This window comes from Pelophylax lessonae, assembly GCF_965119305.1.
Source record: "Pelophylax lessonae genome assembly, chromosome: 2".
Taxonomy (NCBI): Eukaryota; Metazoa; Chordata; class Amphibia; order Anura; family Ranidae; genus Pelophylax; species Pelophylax lessonae.
Genome location: NC_138769.1, coordinates 340,591,482 through 340,612,278, shown reverse-complemented (window position 1 = coordinate 340,612,278; position 20,797 = coordinate 340,591,482).

Genomic DNA, 20,797 nt, shown 5'->3' with positions numbered 1-20,797 from the left:
CATCAACAAGTCTGTAAAGCATCCTGTCCTTGCCGGCGTGGTCGTGGTAGGAGGAGGATTACTTTCACCTCTTCCCCTGTTAGATTCTTGTTGTGCTGTGACATCACCCTTATACGTTGTGTAAAGCATTCTTTTGAACTTGTTTTGGAACTGCTGCATCCTTTCCGACTGCCGGTAATTCGGTAACATTTCAGACACTTTCTGCTTATACCGGGGGTCTAGTAGCGTGGTCACCCAGTACAGGTCGTTCTCCTTCAGCCTTTTTTTACAAGGTTCCCTCAACAGGCATGACAGCATGAAAGACCCCATTTGCACAAGGTTGGATGCCGAGCTACTCATGTCCCATTCCTCGTCCTCACTGATCTCATTGAAGGTCTGTTCTTCCCCCCAGCTATGTACAACACCACGGGTACCAACCAGATAGGTGACAACGAGCACCCTGGGATGCCTGTTGTGGTTGGTCTTCCTCCTCCTCAAAGCCACATTCCTCCTCTGACTCCTCTTCCTCAGACTCATCTTCCAGCGTTGCCGCAGGTCCAGCAAGCGATGATGATAAGGCTGTCTCTGGTGGTGATGGTGACCACAACTCTTCCTCTTCACGCTCATCTATGGCCTGATCCAGCACTCTTCGCAGGGCACGCTCCAGGAAGAAAACAAATGGGATGGTGTCGCTGATGGTGCCTTCGGTGTGACTGACTAGGTTTGTCACCTCCTAAAAAGGACGCATGAGCCTACAGGCATTGCGCATGAGCATCCAGTAACGTGGAAAAAAAAATACCCAGCTCCGCAGAGGCTGTCTTAGCACCCCGGTCATACAAATACTCGTTGATGGCTTTTTCTTGTTGGAGCAGGCGGTCAAACATTAGGAGTGTTGAATTCCAACGTGTCGGGCTGTCGCAAATCAAGCGCCTCACTGGCATGTTGTTTCGCCGCTGAATATCGGAAAAGTGTGCCATGGCCATGTAGGAACGCCTGAAATGGCCATATACCTTCCTGGCCTGCTTGAGGATGTCCTGTAAGCCTGGGTACTTATGCACAAAGCGTTGTACGATCAGATTCAACACATGTGCCATGTACGGCACATGTGTCAACTTGCCCAAATTCAATGCTGCCAACAAATTGCTTCCATTGTCACACACCACTTTGCCAATCTCCAGTTGGTGCGGGGTCAGCCACTGATCCACCTGTGCGTTCAGGAATGGACTGGTCCGGTGTGACTCTCTGCTTTCAGGCAAGTCAACCCCAAGACGGCGTGACCCTGTCGTATCCAGGATGTGGAATAGCCCCTGGGGAGCTGGGAGGGTGCAGTTGATGTGGAGCAAGACGCAGCAGCAGAAGAGGACTCAGCCAAGGAGGTTAGCGAAGAGGATGGAGTAGGGGGAGTAGAGGAGGTGGCAGCAGGCCTGCCTGCAAGTCGTGGCGGTGTCACCAACTCCTCTGCAGAGCCACGCATTCCATGCTTGGGAGCCGTCAGCAGGCTTACCCAATGCACAGTGTACGTGATATACCTGCCCTGACCGTGCTATGCAGACCAGGTATCAGTGGTCAGATGGACCCTTGCCCCAACACTGTGTGCCAGACAGGCCATGACTTCCTTTTCCACAATAGAGTACAGGTTGGGGATTGACTTTTGTGAAAAAAAATTCTGCCGGGTACCTTCCACTGTGGGTGACTCTGTGACATTGGCTTCTTAAGCTCAAACATTTCCTTGAAAGACACCTGACTGTGGGAAGATAAGCTGGAACTGCTGAAGGTGAGAGGCGGAGTGGCGGGTGGTTGATAGGGGGCAAGGAGGACAGCAGTGGTTAACATGGCTGAAGATGCTGGACCAGGAGGAGGATGGTGGATTTGAGTTTGTGTACTCATCATGTGTTGATCCTATAGGTGTTTGTGATGTGAGATCATGTGCCTTCACAAAGCAGTTGTACCTAGGTGGGTGTTGGACTTCCCACGACTCAGTTTCTTTTGGCACAGGTTGCAAATGGCATCGCTGTTATCAGAGGCAGACACACAAAAAAAAATGCCGCACTGCTGAGCTTTGCAATGATGGAATTCTGGTGGTGGCAACAGCATGCATTGATTGGCGTGCTGTCTGGCTGACCCCGGGTGCCGATACATGCTGTCTGACTGTGCCACTAGCTCCTTGCGACGACCTCCACCTGCTTCCAACTCGTCTCCTCCTCCTCTCTGTCTCCCCATCTGAACTTTCCCCCTGTTCTTCTTCTCTTCGAGCGGGCACCTACGTGACATCCACGGACACATCGTCATCATCAACTGCTTCACTTGTATTTGACAACTCAGCAAAGGAAGCAGCAGCAGGTACAACATCATCATCATCACACTGTACGTCCATGTGTGTAATGCTGCCTGACTGAGACATATCCCTGTTATCTACATCCTCTGGCACTAATGATTGCGTATTAATCATTTCTTCCAAATGATGTGTAAATACCTCCTCTGACAGATCAAGTGAAGCGTCTGTGGTGCTAGTTTTGGTGGTGGCGGCGGCGGGCGATTGGTAACTTGAGAGGTGCCAGAAGCTGAGCTGGAGGAGGATGGTGCTTCAAGGTTTCCAGAGGAAGCTGTAGAAGATTGGGTGTCCTGTGTAAGCCAGTCAACTATGTCCTCAGAATTTTTCGAGGTTCAGGGTACGTGGCCTCTGAACACTGGGCATTATTCTAGGGCCAAAGGAAATCACGGCACCAGTACCACGATGGCCCCTGCGGGGTGGCCTGCCTCTGCCTGTCATTTTTTTTTTAGATTAGTGGTACTATGCGTGCAAGGTACTGTGCCACCCTATTTGAGTGGTGGACAGTGGGCAAAGTACAGTCTGTGGACCTGACACTCACTGGCAGGCAACTGCAATTATATTACAGAGGAAAAATTCAATAAATTTTTTATCTGCAAGGTGCTGTGCCACCTTATATGAGTGGTGGGCAGTGGGCACAGTACAGTCTGTGGACCTGACACTCACTGACAGGCAACTGCAATTAAATTACAGAGGAAAAATTAAATTACATTTTTATCTGCGAGGTGCTGTGCCACCCTATATGAGTGGTGGGCAGTGGGCACAGTATAGTCTGTGGACCTGACACTCACTAGCAGGCAACTGCAATTATATTACAGAGGAAAAATTAAATTATTTTTTTATCTGCAAGGTGCTGTGCCACCCGATATGAGTGGTGTGCACACAGTACAGTCTGTGGGCCTGTGGCCTCTCACACACGGGCAGGCAACTGCAATATATATAGAAAAAAATAAATAAAAGCAGACTGATATACCAGCCCTAAAAAGGGCTTTTTGGGGTGCTGTCAGGATGCTGTCCTTACAGCATGAGTGGACACAGAACACTGGCCTAGCTAATGATCTCCCTATTAATTCAGCAGCAGCAGCACTCTCCCTGCTCTAACTAACACTGCAGCTTCAGAATGAATTTAAGATGGAGGCTGTCCTTGCTTTTTTATAGGAGGTGGGAGGGTATGCTGATTGGCTGGAATGTGTCTGCTGATTGTGAGGTACAATGTCATAGTTTGCTCATTGATGATGTATAGGGGGCGGACCGAACATCGCATATGTTCGCCCGCCGCGGCGAACGCGAACAAGCGATGTTTGCCGGGAACTGTTCGCCGGCGAATAGTTCGGGACATCTCTAATTGGGCTTCCTCAGTAGGGCCCACTGAGGAAGCCCAATGAGAGGGCACTACACATCTAGGAGGGAGGAGCTGAGCCCATGATGTCACCCTGAGCATAAGAGATAGAGTGAGCTAAGTTCTAGGAGAAAGCCAAGGCGATCACCCAAGGGGATTGGAAAGAGTTACAACGATAAGCCTGTTATTTTTTGCTTAAGGTGAGCAGGTTTTTCACCTGGTTTTGGGGATGCACTCACTATTGGAGGAAAAAAAATCTATAGAATATCATTGTTGGTGGCAGAGCAAGTTTTTATTTTATATTTACAAATGTTTTGGATCCAAAAGGACTATAATATTTTATGTAATTTTTTTGAGGGACTGAAGTTTCACAATATTAATTTTATTTAGATATGATTAATTCATTTTGTCACATATTTATTTAGTTGCGCTGCACTATATAGGTTGAATTATTAATTTTGTAGTGTTGTGAAATCACTGAGGAGTGTTCAGCTAGCAACAGATTGATAGTATAATTACATAGTTACATAGTTAGCGAGGTTGAAAAAAGACACCAGTCAATACAGTTCCACCTACGATGAGTGTGTGTGTTTGTTGTCAATAGTACAACGTATACCCCTGTATATTGTGGTCATTAAGGTGTCCATCCAATCGTTTTTTTAAACTATCGATGCTCCCTGCTGATACCACTGCTAATGGAAGAGAATTCCCCATCCTTACCGCTCTCATGGTAAAGAACCATTTACGCAGTTTAAGGTTAGGCCACTTCTCTTCTAATTTTGGAGAATGGCCACGTATCTTTTTATATTCCCCTTTGCTGAAAAGTTTGTTCCCTATGCTAGGGTCGCCAGTATGATATTTATACATTGATATCATATCCCCTCTCAAGCGTTTCCTTTGCAGAGAGAATACGTTTAGTGCTTGTAGTCTTTCCTCATAGCTGAAGTCCTTCATTTCCTTTATTAGCTTTGTTGACCTTCTCTGGACTCTCTCCAGTTGCAGCACATCCTTCCTGAGGACTGGTGCCTAGAACTGGACGGCATACTCAAGATGCGGCCAGACATGAGTCGTATAGAGTGTGAGAATTACCATTTTATCTCTGGACTGAATCCCCTTTTTTATACATGCCAGTATTCTGTTTGCTTTGCTTGCAGCAGCTTGGCATTGCATGCCATTGCTGAGCTTGTCATCTACTAGGACCCCCAGGTCCTTTTCCATCTTAGATTCCCCCAAAGGTTCTTCCCCTAGTGAGTACCTTGCGTTCGTATTTCTGGCACCTAAATGCATTACCTTACATTTTCAAACATTAATCCTCATTTGTGATGTAGATTCCCACCCCATTTTTGTAGGTTTTGTATTTTTATGTAGGGTTGTACGCAAATACTGATATTGAGCTGTTTATCCCATCCTCTATATCGTTTATGAATAAATTATACAATATTGGTCCCAGTACTCGCCATTTATCACCACCCTCTGGACTCGCCCCTGAAGCCAGTTTTCAATCCAGGTACTCACCCTATTATCCATACCTACGTACCTTAGTTTGTACAGTAAAAGTTTGTGGGGAACTGTAAAAAATGCCTTTGCAAAGTCCAGATATACCACATTCATAGGACTTCCTTCATCTAGATGGCAGCTCATTTCTTCATAGAAGTTTAACAGATTGGTCTGGCAATAATGATTCTTCATGATTTCATGCTGATTACTACTAATGATACCCTTTTATTACAAAAATCTTGTATATAATCCCTTATCATCCCCTCTAGTAGCTTGCAGACTATTGATGTTAGGCTAACCGGCCTGTAGTTCCCAGGGATATATCCCGGCTCTTTTTTAAATATTGGTGCCACATTGGATTTTCTCCAATCAGCTGGTACCATTCCCGTCAGTAGACTGTCCATAAAAATTAGGAACAATGGTCTGGCAATCACCTGGCTGAGTTTCTTAAGGACCCTCGGGTGTAAGCTATCTGGTCCAGGGGACTTATTTATGTTAATTTTTTTCAAGTCTAGTTCTGAGTCTGTCTTCTGTTAACCATGAGGGTGCTTCCTGTGACGGATTATTAACATTACTATCACAGTCTAGGTTACGGTTTCCCCCCGTGACTGAGGAGAAGAATTTATTCAGAACCTTTGCCTTCTCTCTGTCCTTTGTAGCACTGCCCCCTTGAGGGCTGCTGGTTAACAGATGAGAGGAGATATATAGAGAGGAGATATAGTAAATTTAATGGTTTTACGCTATGGGGCATTTTATTTTCTACATGTGACCGCACTATTTGATACATGAGAGAATATCTGTGGATTCAACTCCTCCTTTGGCTGGGACCGGTGTACTCTGTGATTCTGAGGGGCACTCCATTGAATTTATATTCTTGGGGATTTCCAACTTCCTGATTCCTAGATTGTTGCCTGCATCATTTTAATATATTTCTGGTAAGCAGTGGTATATGTTGGTGGTGGTCACAGCTGTGGACTGGATACTGTCGCATGTGATTGAACTTTGACGGTTTTGGACCTAATTTCTTTTTGTGCTATCAACAAATGTGTGTCTGGTAAGCAGCCTGTGATGTTGGTGGTGGTCTTCTACTTTATCTAGCACCTACTCTCAATTTATACACATAGGTGATTCTATACTTGGTGTGTGCACTTCTGTTACAAATACAGTATCACGCTATGAATATTTTATTTTATATACACATGATTGACGCCTATTGAATGTATAGTGTCGTCTGAGGCCTGGAATCCCTCCTAAGGGTCTTTCCCTGGTTATACAGTGGATTCGGAGAGCCATTATCATCTTATCAGGCGATTGAATTTGCTGTTTCTGGTAAGCAGTATATACATCTAGTGTCAATCCCTCTAGAAGAGTTATACATCATCTGGATGCATTTGGACTTATTTATTTTCACTTTTCTTTTTTGCTCACAAAATATACAATTTGATATAAGACTTTATTAGGACTTTTTCATTAATTTATAGTCCTCTCATTTTAGCGCAGCTTTTCTATTTATTAAGATGTTCCTCAGCACTCCCATGACCCTGAAAACAGTCCAACCCACCTGACAACCTAGGTTCTGACATGGTAAGCAGTCCTTTCAAAAACACACTGAAACAATTAAAATAACGTTTTGCTATTTTACTTAAAGAATAAACAGATATAACTTTAAGATGAACAGGTATGACTTTGTGATGAGGGAATGTAAGATTCTGGTACCTCCGGTACCCTTAATCACCACTTTCTCTGTAATGCGTCCCACCTTTCTCTTCAGGTGGTACGCATATACCTTTAAGAACGATGATGTCACTGCTGAGCCCCGCAGAGCGGCTATTTCAACCGCCGGCGGTCTCACTCACATTGTTCGTTCAACCTGCCTTGTTATCCACATGCTTTCAAGCCTGTCTCTCGATCGGAAACCTCCAGCTATTCCCTTTACCTGGAGCAGACCGGAACCTCGCTACTGATCCCTGTATCTCGCTACCGGATCATTCCTTATCTACTGGACCTCTCTAAACTACTAACATTACAAGTGATAAGTACCCTGCAGGGGAACCCTCCATAACCTTATTGCATCTACCTATGCACATTAAGGACTGTTACTACCTATCCATACTATCCTATCATCTGCACTGTTACATAGATTGCTAGCTCTTGAGCCTACTACCATCTATCATCTGCACTGCTGCATAGATTGCTAGCTCTCCTGTCTACTACTATCTATCCTTGCACTGGGTTAGTCTATCCTGTATTTGTCATCTGCTGTCCTCACCACCTGTTAGCATACTCGATACTAACCTATCTGCATTCCTAAATACCATCTTGAACTCTCCTATACAAACCTATCAAGTGATTACCATCCTTGTCACTGTTCACACCTGTCCCTTCAGCACATCACCTTCATACTATCATATACATCCTATCACTCCAGGAACATCTCATTGAGTGTGTATATATCTGTATGTTGAAGCTGACAGGCCCACGGTGATGAGTCCTGGAGAGTTGGATCTGGTATTCAACACATCTCTACATGACTACTGAGTGGAGATTTTGCAGCTGCAAATCCAGCCTATACTAAAAACGCTGGAGCGTTACAGATTGAACGAACCTTAAAAATGGATTCAGCAGAATTACCCACTCAAGTGACACAATTAACACAACAAGTAAAAGCGTTAATACTTGCTCTGACTGACGTACAAGAAAAGAATCAGACTCTGACACAGCAGGTAACCCAGCTCTCACGGTTTACTGCTGTTCAGCCTCCTGAACCTAAAATAAACCCTCCTCTAGTGTTTACAGGTGATCGGAAAAAATTTTGTGAATTCAAAAAAGGCATGTCAATTGCTTTTTTTGTTAAAACCTCGTACATACCCCACTGATCAAATAAAAGTCTGTACCGTTATTTCATACTTGACGGGTGATCCACGGGCCTGGGCAGACTCTCTCTTTGAGAATAATGATCAGATTCTCTACACCTATTCCTTATTCCTAGCGGAACTCGCTAGTTTATACGATGACCCCAATAGGCAGAGTACTGCTGATATTCAGTTGAGGGCCTTAAAACAAGGAAGGAAACCTGTAGAAGACTTTGTATCTGAGTTCAAAAGATGGACCCTTGATTCAGGGTGGAATGACACATCTTTGCGAACTCAATTCAGACTCGGGTTATCGGAAGCTGTTAAAGAGGAGCTCGCCCGAGCGGATTTACCTGGCACCTTGGAGGCCTTGATACAACTTAGTATCAACATCGACAGACGACTGCGAGAAAGAAGGGCTGAAAAGATGGGAATGCCATTGTCTAGTCCTTCTCAGATTTCGGCCGTTGACCCTACTCCCATGGATGTAGGAACCATACGCCCACCTTTAACGACTACTGAACGAGCTAGAAGAACATCCAGAAATCTCTGCATGTACTGCGCATCCTCGGATCATTTGATAAGCACCTGTCCCCTTGTCCGCAAAAAAGAGGGTGAGTGTTCACATGTCTTGCTGGGAGGATTAACGACTTCCTTTTCTAACCCCTATCTTTTTGTTCATTTAATATTACAGTGGGACCAAACTAGGATCACCACCAAGGCTATAGTCGACACTAGATCTTGTGGAAACTATATTGATACACGCTTTGTTACCTTAAATAAAATACCTATTATTTCAAAATCTAAGCCTGTTTCTGTTAGTTTCATTAATGGTATTCCACTGTCTTCTGGTCCAATCACCAACCAGACACAGGCACTCCTTGCCACTACCAACGAATCACATGTGGAGACCATCACCTTTGACATACTATCCTCACCCCATTTTCCTATTATTTTGGGACTCCCCTGGTTACACACACACCAACCAATCATAGATTGGAAAAAACGGACTTTGGTTTTCCCTTCTCACTATTGTGAGAATACGTGTAACCTCCCATCTTATGGGAAGATTCTGTCTGTGGTGTCAGATGAAATTGCACCACTATGCTATCAGGATCTGTCCGAAGTGTTCCTTGAGAAAAATGCTCAAGTGTTGCCTCCCCATAGGGATTACGATTGCACTATCGATCTACTCCCTAACAGCAAATTGCCTTTCGGTCATGTTTATCCCCTTTCACAGGATGAACTTTCTCATCTCAAGGAATACTTGGATGAGAATTTGACAAAAGGGTTCATTAGACCCTCTACTTCTTCCACTGCTGCAGGACTTTTCTTTGTCCACAATAAGGATTCCAGTCTCAGGCCGATTATCGATTATAGGCAATTAAACACGATTGCGATAAAGGATCGCTATCCTTTGCCGCTCATCCCTGAACTTATTGAACAGGTGCGTGGGGCTACTTATTTCACCAAATTAGACCTGAAAGGGGCATACAACCTAATCCGAATCCGTGACGGGGATGAGTGGAAAACAGCATTCAGAACCAGATACGGACTATTCGAATACCTTGTGATGCCATTCGGGTTATGTAATGCTCCCGCAGCTTTCCAAAGATTCATAAACGACATCTTTAGAGACTTACTTGATGTCTGTGTTGTAGTATACCTAGACGATATACTTATTTATTCTCGATCTATGCCTGAACACATAAAACATGTAAGACTTGTGTTGTCCAGACTGCTCTCACACAGACTGTATGTGAAATTAAAAAAATGTCTATTTCATAAAGAAGAAATATTATTTCTAGGATACTTCATATCCAAAACTGGAATTAAGATGGATATGAGTAAGATATCCTGTATTCTAGACTGGCCTATACCAACAACTCGTAAGGCCCTACAGCGATTCCTTGGATTCTCGAACTTCTATAGGAAGTTCATCAAGAACTTTTCCGCTATTGTGAGACCTCTCACACAACTGACAAGTATAAAAAAAACATTCAAATGGTCAGAAGAAGCAAATCAAGCTTTCTGCTTGTTAAAATCAAGCTTTACTTCTGCTCCCATACTACGCCATCCAGACCCATCCCTCAAATATATTCTAGAGGTAGATGCGTCAAATATGGCAGTAGGAGCAGTTCTCTCCCAACGACCAACAAACACTTCATCACTCCACCCAGTTGCTTTCTTTTCAAAATCACTAAGCAGCCCAGAGGTGAATTACCCAGTGGGTGAAAAGGAGTTGCTTGCCATAAAACTGGCACTGGAGAATTGGCGACATCTGCTCGAAGGTACCCAGTTACCAATACTCATATATACAGATCATAAAAACCTTCAATACCTCCAGACTAATAAGACTCTCTCCCACCGGCAGGTACGATGGTCATTATTCTTTTCAAGATTTAATTTCCTAGTGACCTACACTTCTGCAGACAAAAATAAAAAAGCGGATGCGCTATCACGATTAACCGAAGATAACTGCGCCGAAATCCCTTCCATTCCCATAATACCCTATGAACGCATTATTGGTGTTGTCCGTTCCTTGAAGGAAGAGATTTTGCACAGTATAAGAATGGATTCACCTCCACCACAACTAAGTACTGATGCAGAAGGCTTCCTCTATTACAATGACAAACTCTACATACCCCCTACTATGCGCACCAAGATCTTGGAGTAATCGCATGATGTGCCCATGGCAGGACATATGGGTATAACGAAAACCTTTAATTTGCTCACCAGGCAGTTTTGGTGGCCTGATATGAAGACGTCTGTACAAAAATTTGTTTCTTCATGTGACATCTGTGCAAGGTCCAAAATTGACACTACAAAACCATCTGGACTACTTTGTAGTCTACCAATACCCCAGGTTCCATGGGAAGTTGTGTCCTTAGATTTCATAGTAGAACTACCACCCTCTAAAGGATTTAATACCATCCTAGTGTCAGTGGACCACTTGACAAAGATGGCACATTTCATTGCTATCCGTAGACTACCTTCATCTAAACAAACAGCAGAACTACTGATGAAACATGTGTTTAAGTTGCATGGAATTCCAAAAACTCTTTTGTCCGACCGTGGTTCACAATTCATCTCTAAATTTTGGCAAGCACTTTGTCAAATTTTACGCATTGAGCGAAAGCTCACTTCTCCCCACCATCCTCAGACCAACGGACAGACTGAAAGAGTCAACCAGTGCATTGAGCAATATCTACGTTGCTACACATCATACTTGCAGGATGATTGGGTGGATCTCCTTCCTCTAGCAGAATTTGCTTACAACAACGCAACCCACAGTACTACGAAGCAAAGTCCGTTCTACTTGAACTATGGGTTTCATCCCACTCTTCTTCCACCACGCATCCTGCCATCGAGTAACCCAGTAGCCTCAGATTACCTTACCCAAATAAAAGACTCTTTGGGTTTACTCAATACCACTATATCACACGCTCACAGTCAACAAAAAAAGTACTACGACCTTCGTAGAAGACCTTCTCCTCAGTATGCTATTGGGGACCTTGTTTGGCTATCGACAAAGAACTTAAGATTAAAAATCCCTAGCAAGAAGCTTGGACCTTTATTTTTGGGACCCTTCCCAATTAAAAAACTTATCGGAAAAGCTGCAGTACAGCTCACCCTACCAGCAGATCTCAAGATCCATCCCATCTTCCATGTGTCGCTACTGAAGCCCCATGTTCCTAACCAAGGAATAAGGCCAACCATCTTGCCTCCACCTCCAATACAAGTTGAAGGCGGAGAAGAGTATGAGATCAAGGAAATTTTGGATTCTCGCATCCATAGAGGAAGACTCCAGTATCTCATAAGATGGAAGAACTATGGACCCCAAGACGACACCTGGCTAGATACCTCTGATATTCATGCGCCTAGACTTATACGGAACTTTCACTCGAAACACCCAGAGAAACCTGTCCTATAGGCCTTCCAGAGCCGGCCTTAAGGGGGGGGGGTACTGTAAGATTCTGGTACCTCCGGTACCCTTAATCACCACTTTCTCTGTAATGCGTCCCACCTTTCTCTTCAGGTGGTACGCATATACCTTTAAGAACGATGATGTCACTGCTGAGCGCCGCAGAGCGGCTATTTCAACCGCCGGCGGTCTCACTCACATTGTTCGTTCAACCTGCCTTGTTATCCACATGCTTTCAAGCCTGTCTCTCGATCGGAACCTCCAGCTATTCCCTTTACCTGGAGCAGACCGGAACCTCACTACTGATCCCTGTATCTCGCTACCGGATCATTCCTTATCTACTGGACCTCTCTAAACTACTAACATTACAAGTGATAAGTACCCCGCAGGGGAACCCTCCATAACCTTATTGCACTATCTACCTATGCACATTAAGGACTGTTACTACCTATCCATACTATCCTATCATCTGCACTGTTACATAGATTGCTAGCTCTTGAGCCTACTACCATCTATCATCTGCACTGCTGCATAGATTGCTAGCTCTCCTGTCTACTACTATCTATCCTTGCACTGGGTTAGTCTATCCTGTATTTGTCATCTGCTGTCCTCACCACCTGTTAGCATACTCGATACTAACCTATCTGCATTCCTAAATACCATCTTGAACTCTCCTATACAAACCTATCAAGTGATTACCATCCTTGTCACTGTTCACACCTGTCCCTTCAGCACATCACCTTCATACTATCATATACATCCTATCACTCCAGGAACATCTCATTGAGTGTGTATATATCTGTATGTTGAAGCTGACAGGCCCACGGTGATGAGTCCTGGAGAGTTGGATCTGGTATTCAACACATCTCTACATGACTACTGAGTGGAGATTTTGCAGCTGCAAATCCAGCCTATACTAAAAACGCAGGAGCGTTACAGGGAATACACCAATATCAGGTCGGTCAAATACCCCCAAAACCAGTGAGATTCAACAGAATGACAAAATAGGAATATGAATAGCTGATAGAGGATAGGAAAGATCAATGACATCACAGTTAGAATGACAAAATAGGAATATGAATAGCTGATAGAGGATAGCAAAGATCAATGACATCACAGTTGAATACAATCATGAACAATTACTGTTAGCCCTTATAGAACTGCTAAGATTACGGCCTAGGAAAAAAGAGTTTAGAATTACACTGTAATGAGACTGTAATTGATTCTGACTAATAGCAGTTAAAGTAACTTGAACATGTGAGGCAAAGCAAATATTAAACCCGTTCTCCTAGCAAGGCCTTCACCGGCAGTTGGAGCTCTTATCACTGTCCAATGTGATATTTGTAATCCAAAAGAAGTGATATGTGCAATACTGTCTGCGGTCAGTGTGTTGATGAATGAGGATTATAATTGCGATTAGGATTTCACACAGGCACCCTTCTGTTCTCTGATGTCCACATGTGATTAACCCACAACCTAGGCGATGCGCTCTCCCACACTCCTGCATCTGGGAATAAGCGGTACTCTGCTGCCTTGGTCAGTCTGTTCGGCCTCCGCTCACCTCCCGTTCAGCTCCACTGGATCAGCCACAGCCGTGTAATCACCAGCATCCGCACTGCTGAGGACGAGCTCCGCACTCAGGCTAGGCCGCGTGTACTAGGCCTCAACCGCTGATAGTGAGTGCAGACCAGCCTGTGGAGTGCCTACAGACACTGAGTCCCGAAAGCAAAAGGGAGTGCACACTGTGAAGCAAATAGGTTTATAGGCTCTCCCATGGCCCTTCACTCCCCCAAAGCTTCCTGGGAGTATAGTTTCTTCAGCAATCCAGATAACGGTCTGCGTCCATTACGGAATTACATCTCCCACAATCCAGTTCTTCCACTTCCTGTGAGAGGCCGATCTTCCTGTGAGAGCAGCCTTAAAGGGGCACTCTGGCAACATCAACAAAAACAATGAGCATTTATATATATATATATATATATATATATATATATAATATGGTAGTCCGATCCCGGGTTCACCTTTATAGCCAGATTCCCTTCATTATCCTTTATGAGGCAAATATATTCTAGCCTCCCTTTCTTACTATTTATATACTTAAAGAATTTCTCGGGGGTTTTTTTACTCTCTTCCGCTATGTGCCTTTCGTGTTCTATCTTAGCCGCCTTGATTGCGCTCTTATAATTCTTATTGTATTCTTTGTAATGTTGGAATACTGCCAATGACCACTCAGCCTTGTATTTTTTGAAAGCCTTTTCTTTTGTTTTTATATGCATTTTTATGTTTGAGTTTACCCATCCAGGGTTTATTTTAGCTCTTTTAACTGCTTTCCGACCACCCCACGCAGATATACTGCGGCAGGGCGGCTCGGCTGTGCATAATCACATAGATCTACGTGATTATGTGCACGCGGTCCACCGGAGCCACGCTCCTGCTGTGGTTAGACACAGTGGGAGCCAGACTGCAGAAGGAGTGGGCTCTATCGCCGCCGGACTCTCGCAATCTTCGGCTAGAATGAAAGAAGCCCAGGCTGCTTATGTAAACAAAGCAGACGGGTCTTCTGTCAGAGAGGCAGGGAAAGATTGTGTGATTCAGTACCGATCTCTCCCTGCCTCTGTCCAACCCATCCCCCCACAGTTAGTAAGCACAATAGGGGACACATTTAACCCCTTGATCACCCCCAGTGTTAACCCCTTCCCTGCTAGTGCCATTTATACAGTAACAGTGCATATTATGTTGCACTGATTACTGTATTAATGTCACTGGTCCCCAAAAGAGAGAGAGAGGGAGAGGGAGAGAGAGAGAGAGACCACTCTAAAATGTGCAGTTTTATCACACAGCACAATGCCACAGATGTCGCAAGTTTTGAGGGAGCATGCAATTGACATGCTGACTGCAGAAATGTCCACCAGAGCTGTTGCCCATCAATTGAATGTTCATTTCTCTACCATAAGCCGTCTCCAAAGGCGTTTCAGAGAATTTGTCAGTACATCAACAAGATTTTCTGAGACCAGCCACCCGGACAGCTGCTGCAACAATCGGTTTGCATAACCAAAGATTTCATGCACAAACTGTCAGAAACCGTTTCAGGGAAGCTCATCTGCATGCTTGTCGTCCTCAACGGGGTCTTGACCTGACTGCAGTTCATCATCGTAATCGACTTGAGTGGGCAAATGCTCACATTCGATGGCGTCTGGCACTTTGGAGAGGTGTTCTCTTCACGGATGAATCCCAGTTTTCACTCTACAGGGCAGATGGCAGACAGCATGTTTGGCATCGTGTGGTGAGCGGTTTGCTGATGTCAACACTGTTGATCGAGTGGCCCATGGTGGCGGTGGGGTTATGGTATGGCCAGCCATATGTTATGGACAATGAACACAGGTGCATTTTATTGATGGCATTTTGAATGTACAGAGAGACTGTAAAGAGATTCTGAGGCCCATTGTTGTGCCATTTAGCCACGACCATCACCTCATATTGCAGCATAATAATCCATGTTGCAAGGATCTGTACACAATTCCTGGAAGCTGAAAACATCCCAGTTCTTGTATGGCCAGCATACTCACCGGACATGTCACCCTTTGAGCATGTTTGGGATGCTCTGGATCAGCGTATACGACAGCATGTTCCAGGTCCTGCCAATACCCCTAATAGAGTAAAACTGCACATTTTAAAATGGCCTTTGTTGTGGCCAGCCTAATGGCCGGAATACACAATAAGAAAATCGGCCGAAAATTTCCGTTCAGCGAAGGATCGGCCGATATTCTACTCGTTAGTTTCCAGCCATGAGTGACCGATATCGATATTGTGAACGAAAAATCAGTTTGAAAAAAATTCTGTCGTCTCATTTGCGAACGAACGATATTCTATACGTTGGTGTTAAGGTCGTTCATTTAAAATATGTAGAACATCATCACGCATGCACTGTTTCGATTGTCGGTGGTCAAACGGTCGGGCGATATTCGGCCTGTGTATGTTGGCAACGTTTTCGACCAAGGAACACTTTTTCATAAGTCGGTGGTCGAATGATCGGGCGATATTCGGCCCATGTATTCCAGCCATAAGGCACACCTGTGCAATAATCATGCTGTCTAATAAGCCACACCCGTGAGGTGGATGGATTATCTCAGCAAAGGAGAAGTGCTCACTAACACAGATTTAGACAGATTTGTGAACAATATTTGAGAGAAATAGGCTTTTTGTGTACATAGAAAAAGTCTTAGATCTTTTAGCTCAGCTCATGAAAAATGGGGGCAAAAACAAAAGTCTTGCGTTCATAATTTTTTTCATTGTATGTACTATTACTGATCTTTACATGGAGTTGAGAGTGTTTGGACATCTTACCTCTGAGTCATTTACCCCAGTCACATGCTTAAGCCCTGATCACTATTATCAATCCAGTGGGCTTAACAAACAGTCCACTTTCAGTTCTTCAGGTTATTAGGGTCAATACATTGTTTTTGATTCCTAAAGGTAGGCATTTTATTGTATTCTTGATCTTTTTGTTCTTTATTCAAGCCCCTTTCATGCAGGCTTTCCAATCAGGTCCGCTAGTTTTTCAGGCGGACCTGATCGGATGCTTAATGCACCTCTATGGAGCAGCGGATGTCACCGGTGACATGTCCGCTGACACCCGCTGCTATCCATTCCGATCCTGTACGTGAAATCCAGACAGATGGTAACCCTATTTTCCATCCGCCTGGGGAATCGGATGGGATCAGATGAAAACAGACAAGCGATCTGTTTTCATCCAATCTCCCCATAGTGGAGAGCAGGACTTTTAGGTCTGTCTCTGCACAGTGAGCGAAGACGGACCTGTCATCCAATTGCTCAGCAGGGATCGACAGATCGATCCCCCGCTGAGCAAAATGGAGCCCGCTGGGTGGAACGCCTGTGTGAAAGGACCCTAAATCTGTTAGCTGCTCATGTATTTTATGATGTTTAATGACTGCCTGTGTGTCTCCTCTTTATAGTCACCAGGGTTCATTATGGTGCATTCTTGTTTGCTGACTTTGATAATTTTATTGTTCTTTTTCAAGCAACTGATGTGTATTCCCATGCAGATGGTGCTTTATTTTTTTTCTGTAAAATTTTTTTTTTGTCATTTTTTTCTGAACCAGTCAATATATTTGTCCAGAGTGGGGTTCCTTTAAGGTCTGGGGTCCAGATAGATTTTGTTCTGGGGTTGTTGTTCTTTGGTTTTAAATTGGATATATTAGAACTCCTGCGCTTAGGCCTGGTTGACACTGATGCAATTTTAGATGCGACTTGGGTCTCACTGAATTGCGTGACAATGGTAATAACATTGCTTCCAATGGTGCCCATTAACATCATTGCAGCACAGCTGCAATGCAACTTTTGGAAAGGGTCCTGAGCTACTTTGGTGCGATTTACAGTGCAATTTGGCCCAAAAGAATATGTAAACCATGCCCAAAGTTGCATCAAAGTTGAATTACAAAATTGCACTGCAAATCATGTCAAAATTGCATCACAGCAGTGTGAACTGAGCTGCAACTGAGCTGCACACTAAATAGTGTCAGAAAGCAAAACTCCAAAAAATATTAGCGCTATTCCTTGCCTGGAGTTACTGAGCCAAGTTCTTCCATACAAGCGCCATTGTTATGAGGTCATTCCATCTGGTGGTGTGTAAAGCCTAGTACACACGCAACGAATTTCCGCCGACCATCTTTTGTCCACAGTGGTGTTTTGTTGGTTGGAATGTGCCTAGACTGCACACGAATTTTCCCGCACGACAAAATTCTACTTCAGAAGTGATGTCATGTGTTGGATTGCTTTCTTTGTGTTATTTTTTCACTGAGCATGCCCAGACTTGCTCATAAGATTTTTCCCTGTCAAAATCTGTACTGACTGCACGAAAATCGGCCGTGTTTTGACGGAGGACCAGTGGCGGCCCGTGCCGATTGGCTGCCTTCTGGGGGCGTAACCTGGGCGCAGCCAAAAGCGCAGCGCCACCCCCACCTTCGTGATATCCTGGCTGTGATTGGTCCAGTCTCCAGCCTGGACCAATCATCATCCAGGACATCGCTGACTCGCAATGGGGGCGGTGCCGGTGCGTGCGTCAGTCACGCACCATCACCGCCCATCTCCTTCCCGCCGCCCGGACCGGAACTGAAGACAGAAGACTGAAGAGGAGGACGTCCGCGCTGCTCGTCTCGGTTCCCGGAATCCCGCCATCCCACCGCCGTCAGAAGGTAAGTGATTGCAGCAGGCCTGTACCATCACCTGTGCCATGCCTATGCCATCACCTGTGCCATGCCTTTGCCATCACCTGTGCCATGCCTATGCCATCACCTGTGCCATGCCTATGCCATCACCTGTGCCATGTCTATGCCATCACCTGTGCCATCACCTGTGCCATGCCTATGCCATCACCTGTGCCATCACCTGTGCCATGCCTATGCCATCACCTGTGCCATGCCTATGCCATCACCTGTGCCATCACCTGTGCCATGCCTATGCCATCACCTGCGCCATCCCTATGCCATCACCTGTGCCATGCCTATACCATCACCTGTGCCATCACCTGTGCCGTGCCTATGCCATCACCTGTGCCATGCCTATGCCATCACCTGTGCCATCACCTGTGCCATGCCTATGCCATCACCTGTGCCATGCCTATGCCATCACCTGTGCCATCACCTGTGCCATGCCTATGCCATCACCTGTGCCATCACCTGTGCCATGCCTATGCCATCACCTGTGCCATGCCTATGCCATCACCTATGCCATCACCTGTGCCATGCCTATGCCATCACCTGTGCCATGCCTATGCCATCACCTGTGCCATCACCTGTGCCATGCCTATGCCATCACCTGTGCCATGCCTATGCCATCACCTGTGCCATGCTTATGCCATCACCTGTGCCATGCCTATGCCATCACCTATGCTATCACCTGTGCCATGCCTATGCCATCACCTGTGCCATCACCTGTGCCATGCCTATACCATCACATGTGCCATGCCTATGCCATCACTTGTGCCATGCCTGTACCATGACCTCAAAGTCATGCAATTTTTTTACCGTGTTTTTTGCCGCGAAGCAATACCTATTACATTTTTCTTTTTGCGCCCCCCCAAAAATTTTGAGCACCAGCAGCCACTGCAGAGGACAAAAATGTTATAGCCTGCACACCAGATTTTTTTCGGCCGAAATGTCGGAGTCGGTTGTCGGAAAGCATCATACTAACAAGCCGAAAATCGGCGGATCGGTCGTCGGATGAAAATTCCCGGCCGAATTTCGACGCGTGTGTACGAGGCTTTACTGTGGTGTTGGAGCACTAAAGTTCACATTTAAATTGGCTGTGTTGTGGTCCTCCTTGTCATAAAAATATTCTTTAAGCTTTAGATTTCTAAAGAACTCCTCTATGCCACTGCACAGTTTGATTTTGTCTTGATTTTGCTGGGCACAATGTCAGTTTTTTTCTGTAGGATCATTTAAGGTGAGCAATACAATTAGGCTGTTGTTTTTTTGTGTCTGAGTCTAGAAATTCAGCTTTAAAGTGACATTAAACTCAAAACGTGTCTTTTAGCATTTGTATGTATAATGATGTCCTTTATCTATACTGTGCATCTTTTCTTTCACTATTCCTATACACCGATTAGCCATAACATTATGACCACTGACAGGTAAAGTGCATTACATTTATTATTTTGTGACAATGGCACCCGAAAGTGGGTGGGATATATTAGGCAGCAAGTAAATATGTTGTCCCTGAAGTTGTTGTGTTGAAAGCAGAAAAAATGGGTGTTAGGATTTGAGCAACTTTGACAATAGCCAAATTGTAGGCTAGATAACTGGGTCAGAGCAACTCTCAAACTGCAGCTCTTGTAGGACTTACCAAAAGTGGTCCAAGGAAGGAAAACTGGCAAACCGATGACAGGGTCATAGGCGGCCATGGCTCATTGATGCACATGGTGAGTGAAGACTGGCCCGTGTAGTCTAATCCAATAGATGAGCTACTGTAGCTCAAATTGCTGAAAAGTTCATGCTGGTTCTGTTAGAAAGGTGTCAGAACATACAGTGCATATCAGTCAGGTTGCTCATGCTGACCTATGTCCACAGCCAAAAGCACCTACAATAAGCATGTGAGCATCAGAATTGGTCCATGGAGCAATGGAAGAAGGTGATCTGGTCTTATGAATTCAAGAATTGTTTAAGGAACACAACGAGTTTGAGGTGTTGACTTGTCCATATTCTCCAGATCTCAATCGAGTCGAGCATCTGTGGCATGTGCTGGAATAACTAATCCAATCCATAGAGTCCCTACTACACAACTTAAAGGACCTAAAGGATCTGCTACTAAAGTCTTGATTCCAGATACCACAGCATACCTTCAGAGGTCTGGTGGAGTCCATGCCTCAATGGCTTAGGGTGGGTGGTCATGTTATGGCTGATTGGTGTATATTTAGATAAATACCTGGTTGATCCTGCCATTTCCAATGGTCTCCTTATTTTAGCATTAATGAAATAGTAGCCGAATCTGTGCCTGCCGTCACTTGCTCTATGCATGCTCTACAATGTCTTCTTTTCAATGCCTGTACTTTCCCCTGTTTGAGCTGCCAATCTTGACATTTTACATCAGCTGGTGGGTGGCTTTGAAGTTAGGACTGCAGGACAGCACTAATAGGTGTCATGATTAATGGGGGATTTCTAAGAGTTTGGTGGGACATAGCCACCTTAGAAAAATACACAAAGGAGAAAATAACCCCCAGGAGTTTAAGATGGGATTTGGCACCCAATGATAACATCAATGATCCACTTTATATCGATGATTGGTTTGCATTTTTTAATAAATGTGAGAAGGATTTACTCCTAATGATTATAAAAAGGAGACAACTAAAACTTAAAAAAGTG